Source organism: Lactuca sativa, chromosome 4, assembly GCF_002870075.4.
Source record: "Lactuca sativa cultivar Salinas chromosome 4, Lsat_Salinas_v11, whole genome shotgun sequence".
Classification (NCBI taxonomy): domain Eukaryota; kingdom Viridiplantae; phylum Streptophyta; class Magnoliopsida; order Asterales; family Asteraceae; genus Lactuca; species Lactuca sativa.
In genome coordinates, this window is record NC_056626.2 from 347508998 (window position 1) to 347515697 (window position 6700).

Below are 6700 nucleotides of genomic sequence, written 5' to 3' on the forward strand. Positions count from 1 at the left end.
CATTGTAGATAGCATACATAATCGATAGAAAGAGGCGACTAGCACCATCGGACCCTGAGCTCCTCTCTGACAAGCCCTTGAAAAGGACTGTAAATAAGCCATTCCACTGTGGCGGCAGGCAAGACTTCTTGAACTTAGCGACAGAGGTGAGAACCTCTGTGTACCCCATGTTGTAAAACATGCTAAACAGCATCCCAACCGGAATCGTCTCCGGGTTTATTCTTGAAGGGTTAACCGCAAACCCTAGCATTGTGCAGAACCGTTGTCGAGAAACGGAGGTTTTGTGTTCTGCAATCTCGAAGAACACCCGTTCTACGGCCTTGTCATAGTAAGCAGTCGCGTAGACCTGCGACAGGGCCACCATTGGCACAGTTTCAATTCTGGAGAGTGCTGGAGCAAGTTGAGAGTACTTCAAACACTCGATTATCGGCGACATGTAGGAGTCGTACGCCAGTGGGTTGAGATCAATGACCAGACATTGCTGAGGACGGATGGGGAGGATCTGAGAAGTAGCCTGAACGGAAGAAGATTCAGCCGTTGTTGCAGGTTTGGAGAAGAAGATGAACAGTGAAGTGGTTTGAGAATTTTTGCTCTTGAGAAATTTCGGAGGCAGTAAAGAGGTAAAAGGTTTTAGGGACTGCCTTTTATAGTGAGGGATTGGAGAGAGAAAAATCGTTTCATATCTTCCATGCGATGATCACGTAGGAGAGAGATTGTCAGAATCCTAGGATCACGCTACCCAACAAGCGTCGTTTCAGAAGAAAATCGCTTCAAATCCGCACGCGCCATTAATTTCCAGAGAGATGACGCTTGGGTTTCGCACACGCGTCCACGTTGTCAGTAAAAGCGCGGCCGTTCCATATTCACACGCGCCCCTTTTTACCGTCGTTTGAATTTTAATCCATTTAACTCCCGCCGAGTCAGCAACCTTTTGTCTTATCCCTTTTAAACGGCATCTTTTTGAATTAAACGCCCACGTGGATTATTTCTGACCACAACTTCATAATTAACCACCGATTAGTAATTCAGCCTGTAAATAATTAGTAACGGAATATTGGAAAATCAAGGATTTTCGTGCAAAGAGTGTAAAAGAAAAAGAAATAAAGCAACTCTTTTAAGGATATTCTGTGATGTCAATAATGACACGAAACTGATGATCCCGGGCACGAATCTCTTCCTTCAAGGTCAAGAGAGACCTCAAAGTGTTAGTGTGGAATCCCGTTGAATTACGATCAATCACTTATTAATAAATGTTGAAAGGCTTCTTTTAATTAGGCTTAATAAGGGTGGTTTCGCTTTGATTCATCAATTCTGTTCTTGATATAAGAAAGAAAGTGAACAAAGTACTTGTGAGACCGGTGTAGCCTGTTGAACAAGTAGGTAGGAATTTATTTTGCATTGGCTTGGAAAATTATAAAGTCTCAGAAAAAGAAAAAAAATTTAAAACTCGATCCCTTGGGAAGAAATGTGATGGTGGTTAACAATTTCATAGGAATCACGCAAAAGAACATTTGAGATTTCATGAAGGTACATTCGTCAATTCTTTGGTGAAAACTTGAGCAAATTAATTGTTCACCGTCAATTCATTAGGTATTGAATTTTGGGTTTCACTCAGCTCGTAGTGAGACGAAACTAAGATCATAAACACAGATGTTGTGTAACCATAAACCTCAGTGGTAATTTCTGAGAGTCTCAAGGGTTACGTTGATGAAACGAATGTAGTGGAGAAGTGTAATGAGGATGGTGTAAGAAAACATAGTACCTCTGCTGCGAAAATAAGGACCAAGCAGGAGACTCTTAACTCATGTGAGAAAAGAGTGAGGTAGCTCATGATTAGAATAAATATGTTAGCCTTATTGGGAAGACAAGGTTTGTGTATACCAGGTCATGAAGGCTATTATTCAAAATCTTATGAGGCTTGGGACACATACAGCAGCATGCTTCTAGGGACACTTAAGTAATTCATCAAATAGATCCCCATGAACACACAAGAAAATAAAAAATAAAAAAATATTTTTGGAGTTTTGAGAAATTTATAAAAGAAATTAAAAAAAAGTTAAAAAAAAAAATAAGTAAAAAAAATAAATTTTTGGAGCGTTCGGTTGCTTTTGGTTGGAAAAAGTTGAAAAACCGAACCCGAGTGTTCGGTTGGTCTCGGTTCCAGAAAATTTTGAAAAACCGAACCCGAGCGTTCGGTTGGTTTCAGTTCAGGAAAATTTTGAAAAACCGAACCCGAGCGTTCGGTTGGTTTCGGTTCAGGAAAATTTTGAAAAACCGAACCCGAACCTTCGGTTGGTTTCGGTTCAACAAAATTCTAGAAAACCGAACCCGAACCTTCGGTTGGTTTCGGTTTAGGAAAATTTTAAGAAACCAAGGAGTTTAGATAAGCAAATTTAAAAAAAACTTTTTACTCAAAGAAAAATAACTTTGTACAAAAAAATATACAACAGAGAAAAACTACCTTTGAAGATTTGAGCGAGTCAGATAGTTGAACCGAACCCGAACGTTCGGTTGGTTTCGCTTCTTACGTTTGAGGTTGAGAGGTAGTGTGAGGTACTGACTCTGATTCCATCATACCTAGCCCTTGCAATATTTTATTGAATGATGCTTCAGGAAGAGCTTTGGTAAAGACGTCAGCCAGTTGATCAGTGGTTCTTACGAAGTGAACTTCGACGTTTCCATCTTCCACGTGATCTTTAATGAAGTGATACCTTAGTGCTATGTGTTTGGTTTTAGAGTGTTGCACTGGGTTATGACAGATCCTAATTGCACTTTCAGAGTCACAATATAGTGGGATCTTCTTCATATTGAGTCCATAGTCTCGAAGTTGACTCTGGATCCAAATCACTTGTGATGTGCAGGATGCAGCGGCAATGTATTCCGCTTCGGCAGTAGACAACGACACACAAGTTTGTTTCTTGGATTGCCAGCTGACCAACTTCCCGTCAAGGAATTGACAGCCACCAGTTGTGCTTTTACGGTCGAGTCCACATCCTCCAAGGTCAGCATCAGAATAGGCTTGAACGAGGAAGCCTGAGTTGGATGGATACCATAGACCTAAGGAGGTGGTTCGCTTGAGGTAGCGTAAGATGTTCTTCACTGCAAGCAAGTGAGGTTCGCGTGGGTTTGCCTGAAATCGAGCACAATAACACACAGAAAACATGATATCAGGCCTGCTAGCAGTTAGATACATCAGCGAGCCTATCATTTGTCGATAGAGCGTGATGTCGACAGCCGGTTTGTCTAGAGAAGGGGTAAGCTGGGTGCCGAATGCCATTGGGACTTTGACTTTTGAGTCTCCCATCATGCCAAACTTCGCAAGGAGAGTCTTCGTGTATGCTTCCTGATTTATATAGATGCCTTCGGGTCTCTGTCTTATATTTAAACCAAGAAAAAAGTTAATAGGACCCATTAAGCTCATTTCAAACTTAGTCTCCATTAGCTTTCTGAATTCAGCTGTTAAGCTGGGATTAGTGGAGCCAAAGATGATGTCATCGACATAAATTTGAACTATCATAAGGTGGTTACCTTCCTTTTTGCGAAAGAAGGTTGGGTCAACCGAACCTTGTTTAAATTTAGACATCTTTAAAAATTTTGTAAGCGTTTCATACCAGGCTCTCGGAGCTTGTTTGAGGCCGTACACAGCTTTATCCAGAATATAGCAATGATTTGGATATTTTTCGTTTACGAATCCAGGAGGTTGCTCCACATACACAGTTTCTTCGAGTTCTCCATTGAGAAATGCACACTTGACGTCCATTTGGAAAACTTCAAAGTTTTTGTGAGCAGCATAAGCTAGAAATATTCTAACAGATTCTAGCCTAGCTACTGGAGCGAAAGTCTCTTCATAGTCTATACCTTCCTCCTGACAGTATCCTTTGACCACCAGACGAGCCTTGTTCCTTATTACATTACCTTCCTTGTCCAATTTGTTCCTAAAAACCCATTTAAGACCAACAACCGAAGCATCTGGAGGAGTTGGAATGAGGCGCCAGACTTTGTTCCTTTCAAATTCATTCAGTTCGTCTTGCATTGCTTGAACCCAATCAGAGTGATCGAGGGCAGTGTTAACTGTCTTCGGTTCAACTTTCGATACGAATGAGTTAAACATACAAAACTCAACCTTTGAAAATAAGGATGTCTGTTTTGCCTTCAGTTGAGATCGGGTCAGAACCTTTTCAGATACATCACCAACTACTTGAGAGATAGGATGATCTCTGGTCCATTTGGTAAGAGGAGGGTAATTTGGATCAAAGGTTGGGTCAAGTTCAGCATTGATCATTTCTTCTGGCTCAGATTGGCTATCGTAATCACGCGTCATATCATCATGCTCCCCCTCAATTGATGAGCTTTGAGAAACATGAGGTTCAGGGGTTTCTTGAGGTGCTGAAATTTCAGGCGTTGAAGCACCTTCGGTTGGAGGGGTATCTTCGGTTGGAGAAGTACCTTCGGTTGGTGAAGGATCTTCGGTTGAAGTTGTAGAGCTTGGCTCCCCCTGGACTTGTGAGCTTGGCTCCCCCTCGACATGAGAACTTGGCTCCCCCTCGACTGAAGCATTGTTGGATGGAGAGTCATCAGTGGGCGATTCTCCATCATGCATTCTTCTTGCAGCATCTTCGACAATCCGCTTCATATGATCAACTTTGTTGTCTGCTGCACCTGCTTCTGAGAGTGAAGCTTTCTCCGGTTCGTCAAAGAGTTCTAGAAATTTATCATATAAATTGGCGATCGAGACTGTGACTTGGCCATTTTGAGGAAAGATTTCCCCAGCGGTGTCTTCTTTGGCCTGTAGCTTCTTGATATAGTTATCGTCAAAGGTCACATAGTATGTCTCTTCAATCTTTCTCGAACGCTTGTTTAGGACCCTGTACGCCTTGGATGTGAGCGAGTAACCCAGAAAAATTCCCTCGTCGGCTTTAACATCAAACTTATTGCGGTGTTCTTTGGAATTAAAGATGAAACACCTTGAGCCGAATACGTGGAAAAATTTCACATTGGGCTTTCTGTTGTTTAATATCTCATATGGTGTGAGCGTGAATCGCTTGTTGAGATAGGACCTGTTCTGTGTAAAACAAGCAGCAGAAATAGCATCAGCCCAAAAATAAAGAGGTAAGGAAGCGAAACTTAGCATAGTTCGGGCAGCTTCACACAAAGATCGGTTTCGTCTTTCAACTATTCCGTTCTGTTGTGGTGTGTAGGGAGCTGAGAAATTGTGACTAATTCCCTTTTCTGCAAGAAACTCTTCAAACTCCCTGTTCTTGAATTCAAGACCATTGTCGCTCCTAATGTTGCGAACAACCTTCTTGAGCTGTACTTCAATTTGCTTGATAAACACTTTCAGCTTTTGAGTCGCTTCAGATTTGAGCTTTAGAAAGAACACCCATGTAAATCGTGAAAAGTCATCAACAATAACAAGGATATACTTGCTACCACCGATGCTTTCAATAGATGAAGGACCACACAAATCGATATGAAGTAATTCGAGTGGTTCAACAACTTTTGTGTTGATTACAGATGGGTGACTTTGACGACTCTGCTTCCCCATTTCGCATGCAGCACACAAATGCTCCCTGTCAAACTTGAGCAATGGAAGACCCCTAACATGACCTCCAGTGACAAGTCGGTTGATATCTTTAAAGTTGAGATGTGAGAGTCTTCGGTGCCACAACCAGCTTTCGTCGGATTGAGCTTTTGATAACAGGCATATGGCTGGGTTTCCTTTGATGGGTTTCATGTTTAGAGGAAACATTTCACCCTTTCGCTCTGACTTGAGTATCACTTTCTTTGTCCTTTTCTCTATGATTTCAGAACCTTCATCATCGAATGAAACTTTGAGACCTGTACCTCCAACAAGCTGAGATACACTGATGAGGTTGTGTTGGAGTCCTTCCACATAAGCCACCTTCCTTATTGTAAAGTCCCCATTTGTTATCATTCCGTATCCCTTTATGGTGCCGAAAGAGTTATTTCCAAACTTGACGTTGCCACCATTTGCAAGAAATCTGTATTCCCTAAGCTCCTCTTTCCTCCCTGTCATGTGACGCGAGCAGCCACTATCGATGTACCATTCTTCGTCAAACTGCTCGTCACTTATAACCTGCAAAATTTAAGCAGATTTAGGAACCCAAAGTTTCTTGGGTCCACGTGAGCTTTTCATGGGAACAGGAACAGTAAGAGAGATATCAACTAGATATGTTCGTTTTACTAGAGTTGTATCATCTTTCTTTTTAATGGTAAACACTTTTATCTTATTAGGATTGGGTGTGTTTGGTTTGGACTCTGGTTTGGATTCATTGACCTTCTGCTTGCCCTTTTGTTCAGCTGATGGATGAGAACGGACAGAATTTGCTTTAGAGCAAGATGGAGATGAAATGGTAGAAGTAGAAGAATTAGAAGAACGAGAAGAATTAGAATGAGTGGAATTGGATTGAGAGGACTTCCTGGCTGGAGACTCTAGGTGACCCTTTTGCTTTTGATCTTTGGAGGGACTAACCTTGGAGTCTTGTTCTCTTTTGACGTCAGAACCGAACCTTTGCTTTCGGTTGGAATCGTCTTGTGAACCGAACCTTGGCTTTCGGTTGAAGTCTGTCTTGGAACCGAACCTTTGGTTTCGGTTGAAGTCTTTTTCAGAACCGAACCTCTGCCTTCGGTTGGTATTTTCTTTTGAACCGAACCTTGGCTTTCGGTTGTTGTGAGATTC